The following is an 18,040-nucleotide window of genomic DNA, read 5'->3' as shown; positions in this document are numbered from 1 at the left end:
TCATTTAAATGCGGAGGTAAACACCACCGCATCGGCGAGAGCATGCGACATTATGCGGTACGGTGCCGGTTACGACGACACGCTGATGCTTCCTATGACCGATGCAAATGCAACCTGCACCAGAGCCGGCGTTGTAACCATGTTCTCGCTGTAATGCTCCCGTCCACACCCCACCGGAAACGGTGTATGTGTGTGAGTGTAGATTTTCCACGGTTTTTTTTCTCCCGCTGTCCGCTGTGAACTGTAACAAAAGATTCCGATTGCCGATAGATAGTGCAGCGTTTATGTTGCCGCCCCTGAAGCGGGACCGGAGAACGCGTCATCGCCATCGGTGCCGTTGCCTGTCTGTGTGCGGCACGGTTACAAATTACAATCGGAAAGCAACCCTCCGTCATCGAGGGTCGCGCAAAAACGCCCTTCTGTGGCGTTGACGGTGGCGATGCAACGATTTTCGTAAATTTTCCCCCAACCGAGGCATGATAATGATGACGCTCATGGGCTGACGATTTCCGCGCTCGATTCAGTCCGTGGCTTCGAGCCGAGGGATTTGTTGTAACACCGTCAACAACAGCGTCGGCAACGGAGGAGGAGGATCCCGGCGATGGGATGGATGATAATCGAAAACATATTTTATCGATGGCCCGCGGAATCATAATAAAGTATCGATTCCCATGGCGTGGGTTAGCGTTTAGCGAGGGCCAGACGCCGTGGGTGTTCGGTTGAAGGGTAATACTTTTTTTTTTGCTCCTGTGCGCATTGTGTTATGGAGGTTATTGTAGTTCTCCGATTACAACGGAAACTACGCCTGCACACATGGGAGGTGAGTGTGTGTGTGTGTGTGTGCGTGTGTGTGTGTTAAATGTAGCTTATCAAACTTACGATATTCATAATCCATAAAAAGCGTTTGGTTTAAAATTGCTGGCGCATAAGTTGAAGTTAATCCTATACAATTTGGGAAACGTAAACTGAGCTTTAATCTAATGTTTACGATGAGTTTTGGCTAAGCAGAGATAAAGTTATTTATGTATATTTTATTTACTCGGAAGAAAAAGAAACATACAGCCATGTCCGTTATAAGGATTGATATATTTCTTCGAAATAAGAACATATTAAAACGAGCCATATTTATGATAAATCTCATGAGATGTTGAAGTAAACTATTATACGTTTCGGCTTTTTTGGAGTGGCGTCTTGAAATTGGAAATTCGTAATAAACTTATTGCATTCATGCTCAGCTTTCTTGATCTAAACCTTTCTTTGACTGGTTATTGTTATAATCGTCATCATATTTAATCGAGACATTCTGTCACGTACCAGTGCTCATATTCAATGATAAAACTTATTAAATTGTTTTTGTATCCAGCGAAAAAAAAACCGATTGCATTAGTAATGAATGAAATACAGGCAAAGCCACAGCTAAGCTACAAAAAGAAACATGTCAATGTGACCAGCATGGAAATGATGTATAAAAATGCTATGTCAAGCAGAAACGCTAACGAAACTATGCATCATGTTCATTCTCAGCCTGATAGCTATCATTTAGTAAGTTTTTTAGTTTTTTCAACTCATATACACTCCTGGTAGATTTTCATGCTTCGCATAGTTGAGCTTCGGCGAATGCTGCTGCTATCTTGCGGATTTACTCTGTGCAGCATAAAGCAAAAAAATATCGTTCTGCTGCAATCCTCATGCGCTCGATGTACGCTGTTCTGAAGCCACCTGATCAACACAGACTATTGACAATCGGAACGACGCGGCCCTTGGTAATATTAATGACTCACATATCCCCTCGTCAAATCGGGCGAGCATATTTCTGCCTATTCAATGCGCACCCCTTAGGAACAGAATTTTGTGTCTCTCTCCCCCCGTGTGTCGTTCCGTCCTGGCCGTGGATTGCCTTTTTCTCGTTAGCATGCATGAATACAGTGCCGCTGGAAAAAGGTATCATTTATTTTTCATCAACCCACCGCACGGCAAGAAAAGTGTAGCGCTTTTCCGAAACCCCTCGGTAGCGTACTCCTTCCGGGGCCAATTCCTGCTCACTGCCGCAGGAGCATCAGGCAATTTGACACACGCACACAAGACACCGAGCTACCGAGTCGTGCCTCCTACCCGTGGTTGGCCACAGCCCACCCGTCGATACAGGTCCGGGCAGAACGGGGCCAAAGGAAAAGCGACCGATGACGAAACCGTCCCGTTTCGGTGACGGCTACGGATGGATAGTTTTCCCGAGGCCAGGGGTTTTTCTTCGGCGGTCTCAGGCTCCAGCGCCTCCACCGTTGACGCGAGACCCGGAAGTTGAAGGTGATATTGAAAACTGTCACATCACAGATACGGAAAGGCAAAGATCGAGGCTAATTTTTCACTCATGCACACACACATGCACACACACACATAGCTCGTCATCGGACCGATGACAGTGCAGGAGATTAAATGAAACTAGTCACAACTTGTTAGGGGCTGCGTGACGTGTCAGCGCGATCCCTGCGCGAGGCATCGTGGTGGGGCGAGCAGGAATTCAATGAAACAAGTCAACTAGCTTCACCGCTCAGGGTGGATACGGGTACGGCTGCGTTTGACGGAAATGAGCGTGTACATACCGATATGTGTGTAGCCTGTCCCGAGTGTGCTGGCATGTGCTTCGGCATACGATCCGGAGGATGAGATATTTTCAGTTGAATTAACATATCGCTGGAGTGCGCATCCCTCCCGGGATGCCCACTCCACGGCAGGATGTGGAGGGTTTTGGTTCCGCACGGCGTTTGACGGATGGCAGTTTTTGTTTGCACAAATCACGAGTCAGTCTGACAAGCGCTGTGAAGCACCGCAAACTCGGCGGCAGCACGGGACTGGCAGTTAAAGATGAATGTTTTCCGTCTAATCTGTTCGCCTTGACGGGGCGAGAAATTAAGCTCGACGGATGATCGGTTTTGTTATGTGAGCGAACGGAATGTAGCATATTTTTCCAGGACCCATGAAAATTCAACCTGTGAAAGGAAAAAGAGCGCTGTGCGCTACTCTTCGTTGGAGCGGAAAACCTATTCGCAACGCGATTCGACGAACGCGGATTTGTTTGGAATATTAATTTGCAAATTGATCGACTCCTCGATTGTAAATGAATGGATTTTTTTATTGCTTAATCCAATCCAATTGCTGTAATCCAATCGGAGCTTTCGAACACTGAATTCCTGTATCCTGTAAGTACTTCAATTGAAATTGAGCTTTCGAAAATTGCTGTTCTTTATTAGTAAATAATTAACTGCATGGACGGAAAGCCCCAAGTTTTAATTGCGAATAAAATGAAAAATTACATCAATTCGAAGACAATAAAATTACATACACTGAATTTCAGATTAACAAAATTTATCATCGAGCGGTACTGCGGAATAAGTATGGTGATTAATTAAATGATTACAATGGAATTTCACATTGAATGGCATGATTAGGATAACTTGTCACTACAAAAAATAAAAATTTAACAATTCACCCTAACGGGATGCGCTCTTGATTTGCTAATCCAGGTGAAGCGAAATTCATACGTAAATAATAGGGCAAAAAATATCTTTACCATAATGCGCGCGCTTGTAATTAGCTTCTTGACGCTAGAATAAACCGCATGCAGGTTTCGTCAAACACAACGCGGATGATCACATATTTATAATTATGAATGTGATTAATTAAAATTCGTTCAAACGACTCATTTGCATTGTGCTGACCAGACCATCCTCGCTCACCCGCACACCGCTTCTAAGCAACAGTAAATTAATTAGCGATTCGAAAATAAAAGTCGTTCCATCACCATCCGGACCCTGAAAAAGAGCAAAAAAGGGACTGCGTGTGTGTGAATGAGAGAGAGAGAGAGAGAGAGAGAGAGAGAGAGAAAGAAGATTCAATTATTTGAGAATTGAAATGCGGCGACATTAACTCACCACAGTAGCGTGCGATTCGTCGCATCGGAAAAGTGCCGATGCTGCACGGTTTCGGTTCTACGGTTAGCTTTTTTCGCTGTCTTTTCTCGAATACTCCCGCCAGTCTACTTCATGCATAATCCAATTGCCTTGCGTAAGCGTTGGCGATATCCAGGTAAAAGCGAAATTAATTTCTTAAACGAGCGTGGCCAAAAGACAAAACGGACGTGGAGGTGAACACAAATGTGCCTTCAGATCGTTGCATTCCGCACCAAAAAGGGATAGAGTCGTGGTGATATAAAATCGAAAGCAAACGAATCGGCATTGAGTTGGCGGAAAATTGGTCACAAACCTCGCGCGTCGAAACAAAGCGCCAATTAATGATGGTGCCGAGGTTTTCTTTGTACGGGCGGTTGTTTTTTTCCCACACAAAGATCACTGATTTGCCGTTGAAATCGATGCGTTACGAAGAGCGCTATGAGCCGCAGCACGCGCGAACGGGACAGAAGCAGAAGCAGAAATGGAGCGAAACGCGACGGGAATTAATTTACATTAACCGATTAAAATCTAATTAACGCAACCATTCAGCCATACCGGGCCCGGTCAAGAACTTTTTCGGATGCAGTAGGTGTCCTAACGATGGATAATCGCATCACGGATTACATTCTTTACGCACCGCCGCGACCGACGAGTCCATTACGATGGTGCGCCGTTGGCAGGCAAATTCCGGCCAAAGTCGAGCCAAAAGAGCCTGCCAAAAAAAAAAATACAGCCAGCGCGCGATCTGCTGCTCTCTCCCACGGATGGCGCGGATGGCGCATAAATCGATTCCGTCAGGTTCGCATCACTTTGCCGAACTCGAACCGGACTCCTGGCGATACACCGGGGCGATAAAAACGGGTCCGCGTTCCGATGCCGTACCGTGGCATGCTTGTTCCCGTTTTCTAGCGCTCACCAGCCGGCTACGGACGGTGTATGGATTTGGAGGATTTTTTTTCCGTTCGAAACCGACAGGGAAGATTCTCGATTGGTTTCGGCGCGATACCGATCCGAAGCGCGGCTTTTTGTTACTCTTTGCCAGTGGAGGAAGATAATTTCTTACGATACCCGAATTCACCGCAGCGCTGACGGTCGAGCCGAGGGCCGTGGTTGCGTTTGCCCGTCGGTGCGTTTTACCTAGGAAATTGAAATACGACGACAGGTGCGGCACCGTATGGCACCGGTTCCGTTCGTGTGCGTCCCCGGGAAAAAGTTTCTCTTGTGCCGGTGCCGGGCGACTGACATTTTCCATGGACTTCGAACCGCGCGTTGGCTTTTCCTTCGCTGGCGTGTAATGGATGACTTCGCTGTGGCGCGGGCACAGGGCCGTGTCCTGCCGAACGGAAAATCCGTGCTAGGTAATGAAAACTTTCCTACTTTAAAACAAACGATGGATCGTTACCGCCGGGCGTGGGGTTTGGGCGTTCGTTCATATTTGGCTCGCGTTGGGTTCGAGTTGCGCTCTCGTTCGAAGTTTCCATCATTTATCATTCGACTGCTGGATCGGTTTTACGCTCTTGTGGGATTTTCATCCCCCAAAATCCACGGCATCGTTGCGGCAGAAGGAAGACCCGCTAGCCTGCTAAATCCACGTGGGGCTGTGACCGCGTGAGAGGCCGATTTCCGAGCGAATGGTGTCGGGAAACATATGCTCCGTAATCGGTCGGTCCATCGACGGAGCTATAAATCATTCGCTAATTAACTTTTCTAGGAAAACAATCATTGGATTGAGCGGAAAAAGTTTTTTCTTTTCTATTTCTTTTCTCACTCTCCGTCCTTTCTACAGCTGTAAGCAAGAGGCCACCGTGATGTCAGCCGAGAGCTGGGCGGTTCGCGTTTGTTCCAGCCAAACCGTGATCGACAATCGATCAATTGGTACCAGCGGAAGGCGTCGCATTTTTCGAGACATAATTCCTGCTCGTTAGCTGCTGCGGTGTTGGCGGTGATTTTCTTACCGGCGGTTGAGATGCAGTGCTTTTATTTTGAGATTATGTTTGCGTGACAATGATTATGAGAAAATTGACGGAGCGTTTATGGCCCAACGGCCGCGTTCGTAAGGTAAATATAAACTGATTCTTTTTCTCGCTTTATCCGGACACCTCAATGGGGGATTTGTTGACGATCGTGGCCATCGGGGCTGTAATTATTTACAATCACTTCGATCGCGATAAATACCGAACCGTACCCTTTGTGCGCGATCTTTTCTCGCCTGTCGCTACCGGTTTCGCGACACCGGCGGCATCGATCTCTCATCCCAGCATCAAAGCAATCCGATCGCCTTGATCCGCTGGAATTGGGTCCTGACAAAAAAAAAACAGGTGGAACGAGCAGGACAGAAACAGCAGAAAAAAAATAAACACTCAAACACTTCACAAAGGCGGCCGGCAACAAAAAAATGACCGCCCGTAACCGGTTGATTCAATCATGCGGCAACAACATAACCGATAACCGATAGCCGATTCATCAGCACCACCCCGGGCTGGGCCCCGAGGTCGGGGAAGATAAAATGAAAACAAAATACCTCCCGAGCGAAGTCAACATTTCTCGCAAGTTTTCCGTACGAGGCTTTCGAAAATGATGAAGTGAGTCCACGGCAAAAGGCACAAGTGACTGTCGGCGGTCCCGGCGCGTAGCAAATAACCAATAACGCCGGACTCGACCTCGCTTTCCTCGCGATACCGATCCTGGGAGAAAACCGGGGAGGGAAAACCAATGCTATAAATGGTCCCGGTAAGAAGCGGCCATTTTTCATTCCCATTAAACGAGACCACAACGGTGCTCCTTTCGAGCAGGAGAATGTGCCAAAGCGAACCGAAGGGGACGTAAAAATATCCGAACCACCCCACCGGATCCGCATCCCAGATGGTGCCCCAGCAGGGTTTTGCCAGTCCCAGCTCCAGCAAGTCAATCGCAAACTCCGGGGGCAATCCTGGAGCGATGCTGCTGGTGTTACTTTGGTCGGTCGCCTTTGGTTGGCTGACTGCATGAGCCCATTGCCACGAGTGGTGCGAAATGTGCTACCGTGCGTAAATGTGCTCACATACGCGCGCTTATCGCGAGCACATATGCGCGGGCTGCGCTTAATAAAGCGTCTGCTAATCGCTTAGCATTTCATGATTGGTTTTTAACGATATTTTCACCGTGCCTTTCGTTCGCCGACGGCTGCTTCTTCGCTTTGTTTCGCAACGATTTGAGGGTGTGATTCACCGAGGGCTTCAGCCGCTCATCGTGGGCTCGCCGGGTGTGAAACCGTCATTCGGACGCATAACGTGAGTGAAAGCACCAAAACATACTGTTTACTGTGAACACCCGGGCGGTGTTTGCGAGTCGACCGCTTTTCTGCGCGATCGTGGGATTCTGGAGGCGATTTAAATGCTCCGCGTTCTGGCTCGCAGTTGAGGGTGATGATTAATCTAGCGTCCGCATGGGTGATGGGAATTTCGAGTGAGAATTGTTGGGGGGGGAAAAGATGATAGAACAAGTATGCGGGAACCGTTAGTTGAATAGCTAATTTAGATTAGCCCGCCCGATCGCCAACCACAGATGGGCTCAAGGTTTATAGACTGATTTTTGTTCAGTTTAGGCTACAGCTCGAAGTAAAAATACATGCACTTAAGTTAACAAAATAACGAAGGCATTGTATTGGATGGTACTTTTCAACTAAAGATTAATTTTTAATATTTTTATTAAGACATGCAGTAGCATTTGTTTAATTGATCTCACTGCACTTTGCATAGAATGTGTAGATGAATTGATCGAGTGTCAAAATTTGTGGAATGACTTACATTTCGAAGCGTTATTTAGATTATCCAATACAACATGCATGTTTTGTAAATAATCAAACACCATATTCTAGTCACCCAGCCTGGGAACGGCATCAAAAGTGCATTGTAACGCATTCGAAATTCTATCACCCGTTGCACCGTCACAGTTGGCTCACAAAAGTGGTCATGAATGTTTGACAAACTCTTCTAAAAATCAAGCAATGAATTTTCGAACCGAACCCAAACAGAGGTGCAAAGATGAGTTTTTCTACCATGGCAACGATGGCGGAAAGGGCGTGTAGTTTCCATGGTCGCTTATCTACGTTGTGCATCCGTTCGCGAGTTCCTGTAACGCAAAAACCTCCTGTAGCACCGACCGAGACCGCTATCGCACGTTTGTACGGATGACTCAGCAAAAAAGGTCACCACTGCCCGGAAGCAAGTGGAAGTGGTAGTGGATTGAGCAAAAAAAAAAGAAACATCCAGCTTTTCGACAAAATATGTTTACCTCAAATAGTTGCAAAACGCAAAATGTTTACCATTACCGGGCGAAATCAATTTTGGCCTGCTTGCGTCAAGGAATGCGCATCCCTAGGCGAATTTCGGTTTGCCCATCCAGATTTGGGTTCTGGTTGTTTTTTTGGTGGGTGTTCATGTGCCCTTTTCATTCGTAACAGGTCCAAAGGTACAGGGTCCGATTTGCGTACGATGCAGTCTTAAGCCGTAAAAGCCACGTCCGGGAAGGAAGCAAATTTAAGGGCTCATTCTTCGGGCTTTTCACTGGGCTTATTTGGCAGTGCGTACGGTACGGCAAAGTGTGAAGAAGTTCAAAGGAAATGCAATCGATTGCCAGATTGTGCTGGAACTGAACGACCAGCGCAGCATTCGAATCCTAGATGAATAAGGGCATCGTTTAGTCGAAGTCCATTCTGGAGGACAGCTCTGCTAAAGCAGGGATTGGTAACAACGGTATTTTGAAGCTATGGCAATGTTTTGAACATTCAAAGAACATATTTAAACTAACCCAATCTACCAACAATAAGTGATAGATAACAAATACATCATTGGTGGTTTTATTTTATTGTTTGTGCTAACAAGAAATACTAGTATTTGATCCTACAATATTGTCAACCCCTGCGCTCGAGCGTTATTATTCATGATGTAATCCGAATAGAGATGGCACAGATAATCCAGCGCCGGTTGCCACAGGATCCAGGATTATCTGGTCGTTTTTCGTTTGTTTTGTAGTTCGGCCTGCATTTTTGAAGGCTCCGGGCCATATTGTGTATGGGGGTGGCTCGACTGGACTTTTGCTGCCTTATGCGGGATATATGGTGCGTATTCAAACGATGAATGGGCGCTTGTTGGAGCAGTACGTTCCGCACGTACCATTCGGTGTCCGGTATCGGAAAATGCCTAAGCTAAGGGCCACTGTGTTGGAACGCAAAGGTCGATTGGTGTGTTCGATCTGCTGGTATTCGCTGTGGCATGGTGAGCGTTAATTTGAAGGTAGTTCTGTGCTGTTTTGTATGCGATGTTCGTTTGGTCAATGGCATCAAAGATATTCGCCCCACCGAGGCAACATTTTGCCTGGTAAATCGATTGATACCCTTTTTGTGCATTTGAGTGCTTCAAGGTGAAACCCTTTGCGATACTCAATTTGGTGCAACGAAGAACAGACGATATGATGCACTGCAACATGCAAAAACAAAAACGCATTTGATTAGCCCATATGTGTGTGTCGTTAAGTGGAAAATAACATGACTGAAGTCATTCTCGACTGTGGAGCAACAGCAAAAAGTGAACCGAACCACAACAGCTCTCACTTGCACGCGATTTGTCCGCGAGTGCATTCGGAATCCTGAATAATTGACCGCTACGCTTGCAGTTGCACGATACTGTGCATTTCTCCGGTATCCCGAGAATGAACGCACCTTTGCGTTCCATATTCAAATGGAATTCTTTATGCGAACTGCTAGCGGCGTGACGAAATAGCCTCAACGGGGGTAACAATTGGTGGAAAATAAAGGCGGGACGTTTTTTTTATGTACGAATGTCATCACAATGAAAAGCTGTGGACAAGGCAGTCCAGTCTGATTGATGAATAGCACACTCAATGAGTGATAGTACATTTTATTTTTGCCGACATCGTTCGCGTACCATGTATATTAATTAAAGCCCTGGGCAGCAAATGCTTCGCGGAAAGATTTGCAATGTTATTCATAATTGATATTAATACTTCTTATGCACGATAACGAGTACCAATGGCTGAGAGTGGTTTCACGTAAGAGTTAATTGGAAATTGCCTATTGAAACAGTATAAATACTGATGTTTCCGTAATACAGTAAATCACAGCATTCTCCGGTTCCATTTTGGGGTTTATGCAGTCAAATTTCCACGAAGGTAAGCTTTAAAAAACCCGTCTTTGAGGCGATTTCCGTGCAATGGTGCGAGGTGTATGCTCAGCAAAACCAGTAATTCACACAAGCAAAGCGAATTTTGATACTTTGAAGAAACTGGACAAAAAAAAATACCCTAACTATTTTCAACTCACTTTCCGCGCCCTTTGGAGCGCTCGCGGTGCCCGCGAAAAGGTCAACTCGTTTTACAAAATCGGTGCAATTTAGCACATTCATCGCTTAATTTCCCACCGTTCGTGGAGCGGCATGGCTGTAACGTCGGTGATCAGCAAATTTTACCGCTTCTCCCTTCCATCTGGTCAGTGACGATGGAGGCTCCAATTTCGGTTTTACGATCCGCGGTCACAACTGCGCACCGGTGAACTAACTATTTTCGGCGAATGTTGCATAATGCTGCGAGGCTCCCCTTCGAAACGGTCGGGGAGAGGTCGATGCTTTTTTGTCGCATTTTTATAATTCCATGACCTGCACCGTGCGGTCCAACGAGTGCCGTGTGCAAAACGGATCCGATGCTTCAAGCGATTTCGAATCGAACGAAACGAAACACCTGCGATTAGGTGAACCAACATGTATGCATGGAATCTGAACTTAATTGCTCATCAGTTCGTACATGAACAAACTGGTTGCATTATTTTTTTTTTCAGAAAACCATTTGACCCCTACTGAAATCAGAACTATTATGTGGAGAGTTCTGGCTGGTCGTATAACATCGCTCAGCTTGCTGTTAGTAAAAGCGGTCCGACACGTCGAATGATTGGCCCTCGAGGCTACCGAGCGTACCGGAGCTCGAACTCGAACCAACTGATTTCACTTTTGTTTCGTATTTTATCAACCTCCACACGCCTCTGGGTGTGAGCAGATGTTTTGATTTGAATGTTTCTTGCTCCGACCGCACATTGCGAAGCGCGGAATTGCTTTGAAGTGCTTTGTTTTTGCGCGCTCGCCCGCGTTGTGTGATGCGTTCACGCAATAAATTAAATTAATGTACATAAAGCGATAATTGCGGATCGATTCCTCCACGAGGGGTTCGAGTTGGCTCTCACTGCCTGTGTTTCTGCCATTCATACGCGAACTTGTTCGACTCTATTTGAACAGCTTCCTCGAGCCTGAGCCCGCAGAGAATCCGTCAAGCGATGCAAATGATTACGGCATGACCACGAGCCACCGGCAACCGGCGGTGGCTCTTGCGCTGTCAATCGAGGTTAAAACATTTCCAGATAATAATTTTTCCAAAAAAAAAAATGTACTGCAGAAAAGAGGAAAAAAGCGAAAGACGGGGGTTGCACAAAAGCTCCGACGATCGATGTATGGAATCGTCTAGTGGGTAACTGGAGCGAATTATTCGTACGAGGAAGCGATGCGGTTAATGGGTAATAATCAAGCGAGAGCCTCAGATGTTCGAATTCGGTCGACTGTTTGATGGCGTTGCCTGGTTTGTGTGTGTGCGAGATGGCCACCTCTGGCTCGCTGGCCGGCGTGCTGGAGTAGAGGATGAGACGGAAACTTATCGGCAAAGGGTAAAGCTATTATTGTTGCAATCAATCATGCATAATGCTTTTGCGTTGGTCGTGCAAAGATTTCAATTTGATTTCGCAATCCCAACTATTATATTGTAGCTGTTGTAAACCTGCCGCACCAATTATGTAGTAAGGATCGGTGATAAGGCTCGATAGTTGAAATTGACATAGCTTCAAGGGAAGGGTCATCAATCAGCCCAATGAACGACAGCATATTATTAATGGCTTTGGGTTTGTTATTTAAAACGTTTATTATTACATAATTTTCTATCGATTTTCAAGATGGATGATGCCAACGAATTAATGATTGGAGATGAAGTTTACATTTTCTTGGAGTATTTACTCTAAACCACGCAACCGTACTGGTAACTGGTATTGCTCGTGTTGTGCTTTTCAGTTTAGGTCCTGTATTAAGCCTTCAAACATACATCCAAAGGACCCTGTCTCGAGTATCCGTAAAAAAGTCCTTCAGTTATGCGTTACATAAACGCAAGTGCTCGTCGGGGTGATATACCGGCAAGTCGGTACCAGCTCCACCGAGCAGCGATCTCAGCGTGCTGGAAAACAATCGCAAACCACATTAAAGCCCAGCAGCGCTGCATCTGTGCGCCCGGAACCATGGGAGGGAAACAACTTAAGCCTTTCGGCTGCAGCGACGGATTTCCAACCAACGTTCCGGTGAAGTAAAGTTGGTCCACAAAACACACGGTTGCGGTCTTCGCGGTCTTCGTATTTTCGCTGGCATGCTGGCTTACCCTTGTGGGTTCGGAACCGTGGCCATTTACCACGCGCGGCACGACATCTCGGATTCGGTGTCCTTCGGTCGCGAGCGTTCACGAGAAGCAACGAGCCAGCCGCGGAGTTGATACAATTTCGTCCGTTTCGTTCGAGCGACCGGAAAGAACCGGAAAATTTGTGCGTGCGAGTGCAACAGCGAGAACGAGCCCGAACAAAATACGGTGGCCAACTTTGGAATGTACGAAAAATTCCCCAAATTGCGCCGACTTCCGCAGTGCGTTAAATTGCGTGCTCGACCAACGAGCTTCACCAGCGTGCTTGGTGATGCGGCTGAGTTCGGCCAAACGGCAAATTCAATTAACCAGTTGTCATTACCGATGTACATACACGTCGTACGCGGGCAGTCTGCGCTTCATGACCGCTCGGTACATGGGAGGCATCAAATTCAGCCCCATCCGAGTCCGTGGGAGGGAATTGCTTTTCAGGCACCACCCTGGGGAGTCGATCGCCGCGCGATAGCACCGTTTGATTTTGCCTGACCACTGTCGAGCTGATGTCCTGCCCGCAGGTTCGAAGGCTCACCTTCGACCGGCCAGCATTTGGTGGTAGCGTCGACCGACGACGAAAATCGAATATCCGTGTAGCTGCCCGGCGTTGGCGTTGTGGCGGGCTTAGAAACTGTCGAAAATCGAACGCATTACTGATGTCGACCCCTTTTTGCGTGGTTCATGTACACCAGCCTGTGCCCGGGGTCGGTTTTAGGCCGCCAAATCGTGCATCGATTATTCAGCAGCCCCGCCGGCTAAATGCGTTTTCCGTGAAACCGTGCGCATGGTTGAGGCGTCGATTCGCTCGAGCGCTTCGAGCGGTTTGGTGAAACGGCGATGCGAACCGCCTGGTCTGCCGACCGCCGGGGGAATTGAAAATTGACATAAAATCAAACATTTTTCCGTGCGATATCTTGTTTACATTTGCATTCACTTTGGTGCATCGAGTGCGTAGAGTCGGGGTCGGATGGTGCGCTCGCAAGGATACGCCAGTGCAGTTCGAAATATTCTCGCAAACAAATACTATTTTCGGTTGCGAGTCTCTCCCGTCGACGCGGCGTTCTAATCGAAAGTCAACCGAGTGCCAGCGGCAGTTCGTTTTCCCGCTTTATGCAGCACGCCCAGGAGCCAGCTGTACGGGTTTTCCGATGCTGCATGCAGGAAAACCGCACGGGATTCGATACTGCCCCACGATATGGTGGAGATGATTTTCAATTGTTGAAGCAATGGGGAAGGTCTAAGTCTCGCAAGCGGATGCATATTTAGTTGGTGACACCGGTGGTGCTATGCTAAAATTATAAAGCAATACATTCCACGAACGGGCTTTGCGAACGGGCATATGCAAAAAGACCAGTCTGCTAGTGTTCAAGTGGAAGCAATTACTTTCGCGTTTTGGGTCGTGAATTGCAGGGGTCGAGCTGCCGTAGGGAATGGCTTTAACATCAGTTGATTGTAGCATTTTGCGTGGTTTTATCGATATTGATATCAATTTTAAAAAAAACCTCATAACAATCATGACAATAGACATGCAAATACCGACAATAGATCATTTTTCTCTGCCACGTAACATAAAAAAGACTCTTGACGCAAATCTGATTATATTTAGAATTCTCAAACGGGTAATGGCTGTACATCAATGGAATAAAACCTCTCGAGCATCTTTAAGCTGTAAATTGCTCACCTTTCTTCCCGTTTATAGCACACCGTGGCCCCAACCTCACAAACCAACACAGCCAGTTGATTATGCTGGCGACGGATGCTGCCGTGGGAAATAAGCGCGCTTCGTTCGTTCCGAGCAACGGAAGAAAGCAAAAGTGCAAAAGACTCGAAAAGGAGCGGCATTTTTATGGTATCATGGTGCCAATTTTTGTTTCTTCAACTGCTCGGTCCCTTGCGCGGGACCATATGGTCGATCGAGTGCATTACCACGCCCGTAACCCGACGAGAAACTGTTGTCAATTTGAATTTCAAGCAACTGTATGTAAATTGAGTGTTGAAGTGTAAGCTTCCCACGCCCGCACCCTGTTGAGGGCTTCTCCTTCAACACTAACGGGGATGAAGTCCGTACCCAAAAACTCGCTTTCTCCCACGGCACCATCCACCGATCGTCTGCTGTCTGCCGAACCCCAGGCTACAGCCTCGCAATAAAAAATGGAAAGAATTTCAATTTTTCGCATCCTTGAAATTATCAATTACGCCGGTGCCCTTGCGAGCGGCGCGGAGATTGCACGTCCCTATTCAGGAAAGGACCTTTCCCGTGGCATCTGAAGCACCGGCCAGGTACGCTCAAGTCGATCGATGCGCTTCCGGTGAACCTGTGTTATATTGCCGTGCGAGATTGTGCGATAATGCAGAAGAAGCACTGCAGAAAGGGCGCACAGGTAACCGTCCGAAAGTCCGTCGGTTTCCCAAGGGTTTCGCACGAAACATGCACCCATACCTGTTGCAGCAAGCGGGTTGCGTTTCCGGCGTCTGACTGGGCGTTCGGTTCGGTTCAAATTTTCTACCCTCCAAGCTAGCTCACCGCGCTGCTTTAGCACCAGCACTAGGTGTCATGGGAGGGGATAATGCATCTCGTATGATATTAAATTTAGCAGCAAGATGGAGCGTTTGTGAGCGCATCCGTCGAGGTCGCTTCAACTACCGAATCTCGACTTATTCGGTTTCCGTCACGCTAAGCAGCGCGGGCCGTCGTCGAGTGAAGTAATAAATCTTGCCACATGTTTGCAGCAAAGTGCATCAACCTGAGAGCGAGATGTTTTGGGGGTTGTTTTTGCCGCGGCAACGGTGGTGATGACGATCACAGTGTGATGCACGTCGGTAAAGATGGCCTGCGGGAGCGCAAATCGGCTCGAGTTACGAAGCGCAATGCTCCAAAGTCGAGCTGAATGTGTCACCGGAAGGAGCAGACGGGCAAGCGAACTCACGAGTGAATCGCCGCCTTTCCCGTGGATTTATTATTTTCCACCGTAGCATAATTATGTCGCCACGGGATCATGCGTCAGCTACCCGTGTTTAGCGCTGGAAGACGAACTGCCAGCGAGTTGCGTATGATTTAGCTCCGAAAAGGGCGAATGCGTTCGCAAGTCCGGCTGCTGGGGAGATTCTATTTATGGGATTTTTCGTACCGCTTTGATTTATGCACTGAGAGTGAAGAATCAACGCACCAGCGGACAGAAACCGCCGGCAGTGTCACGATAAGGGCCCATCGTGCCCACCCCAACTAACCATAAAGTATGCTGCCGCATTTCACAAAAAGCCACGCATCAAACGAGCGTAGATCCGGTTGCGTTTCGATCCCGATACGGAAGCGTCCCTCGGAACTTTGGGCCAGCGCAGCGAAACGGCCGTTCCCGTGCGGCACAAAGGTGAAAAGTCCGGAAATGGCGCGGACGTGCCTCGTTCCGGGGCGATGGTAAGCGCCCGGTTTGGGTACCGCGCGTTCATGCATCGACCTTTTTCGGTGACCGGCACCGCAAACAGAGGGAAACGTGGGCAATTTGAATGGAAACCCCGGAATGGCCATCCGCACGGATCGCCAGTTTCAATGAAACGCTCGTTGCACTAATGCGCTGTAATAAATGTACGTGGCCGGGCATAAATGTGTGTGTGTGTGTTTTGGCTGGCAAACTGCTTCCGATTCCAGCGCCAATCGCTCTGTTCCGACGCGTTCTAGTCGCGTGATTTTCCAAAACAGGACCAAATGGCCAGCCTTTTTGTGCATACCAACGCGCCGACGGCCGACGGCCGAAGAAGATATAATCAACCGAAACCCATTCGAGCCCGGAATGACTCATTTAGCCACCGGGGGTTTCGCTTGTCGCGCGTTGGCCGCCCAAAACCCATGGGATTTTCGAGCGATGCCCACGATGCTCGCTTCATCGCTCAATCTCACCCCGCGACGCGGTGATGTTGACTTGCCGTGGGACAAAGGCGTCCCGATGTTACCGTAGCATGAAATTAATCGAATCAATGAAAATTGAAAGCAAACACGCCCGGGAAACCCCCTAAGCCATGGCAGCAGCCAGGCCCGAGCCAGCCCGAGTGTCAAAAGTAACGGTTTTGGGCCGTCGCACTGTCTTCGAAGAAGGTAAACATCGGAGCCTAATGCCTTCGGAAAACAACGCGTGCGAACGTCAAAGGGGTGCATAAAATTTATGCCCGAGCGCAAGCGCTTCCATTAAAATCTTATCCTTCCCGGTGATCAGGGAAAGGGCGCAAATTTTCCTTCCCAGACAACCGGAACCAGCTTGACGTGAAGCTAAGTATGCGTGTGCGTGTGTGTGTGTGGTGCAGCGTTCAAATAATGGCTGAGAAATGACACTGCTCTGTCAACAAAAGATTAATTTTAAATTTAATCAAATCGTGTTTATCTACGGTCAACAGTGTAGTTTTCGTCCCTAAGCTGCTCGCAAGCCGGAAGCAACCGCCGCACGCTGCCGATCCGATTGACTTCCCGTTCCGGTGCGCGTAAGTGGATGAAAAAGTGTGCGGAAGGAAAACGCCCAAACGGATCCGCTGAAAGGATTGCTCTCTAAGCCGTGCGAAGCGAGCAAAACGTCAAAAGGCTAACCGTTTTATCGAGAAAAGGAAACATGCTTTGGGAGATTGGTAAAATGGCAGCCAGCGAGGGTAGAATATGTTTCCCCGGCTGTTCGTACGGGAAAGCTGCACGGGCCGGCGGCACCTTACCCGACTTGGCACTTGCCAAAAATATTGAATTGTCGACCGAACCGCTGGTTTCGGTTTCGCCGGTTTTATCTACTTTTTTTTGTCCGACGAAGCTCAATTTCATCACCGACCCGGGCGGTGTTTGGCTTCGTCCGTAGCACGAGATCCGGGAGCTCGCTCGCTGCCAGTGTAAATGAAGTTATCCCGGTCGGAATGCTTGGGACGCGTTGGACTCCTTGGCAGCGAAACTTTGATAGATTCCCGAGTCCGAGTCTTCTAATAAGTTAAATTATTATTTTCGTCGGCGCGTTTCCTCCATTTGCGCCGACCGAAAGCCCTCGGGTCCGGCCGAGTTCGCATTCGGACTTGTGACTCTGAAATTAAATAGCAAGTCCGGGTGACCGCTGACCTGTCTGCCACCGGGTTCCGGAGTCGTACATCCGCTTGTTTGCGGGCCCTTTGCAAAACCGCCGAGTGCGCTCTCTGAAGCACGCCATTTTCCCCGGGAGCCACAATGAGGCCAAGCTATTTGGGCGAAAATTCGTGCCGCCCGTTTCACCAAAACCGGTCGGTTTCCATCGTAATAGGAAAAGCGCTCCGTCCCAGCAGCTGGCCAGACGTTTAGTATTATTATTGTTCGGTTTTTCTTTGTTGCTGCTGATGTTTGCACCGTGTTCTTCTGCATTCCCGAGCGGTTTGACCGTAGAACCCAACTCCGAGGCGGAACTTTCGGTCGCTCGCAATTCCAACCCCGGCGGGTGTCTTTGAATATTTTCCTCCTCCGTCGTTCAGTTGCGAGTCCTCGTCAGTGGGTGGCGGTGGGTGATTTTTATGTAGCCACCGAAACAAATAAACACCCTTGCGGCGTTAGGCACAAGGCCCGTTCGAATGGAGACTCAATTCCGCTAGCGCTCTGGAGGGCGCTCTGGCTTTCT

This window comes from Anopheles nili, chromosome 2 (genome assembly GCF_943737925.1).
Source record: "Anopheles nili chromosome 2, idAnoNiliSN_F5_01, whole genome shotgun sequence".
NCBI classification, from domain to species: domain Eukaryota; kingdom Metazoa; phylum Arthropoda; class Insecta; order Diptera; family Culicidae; genus Anopheles; species Anopheles nili.
This window is presented reverse-complemented; position numbering follows the sequence as displayed.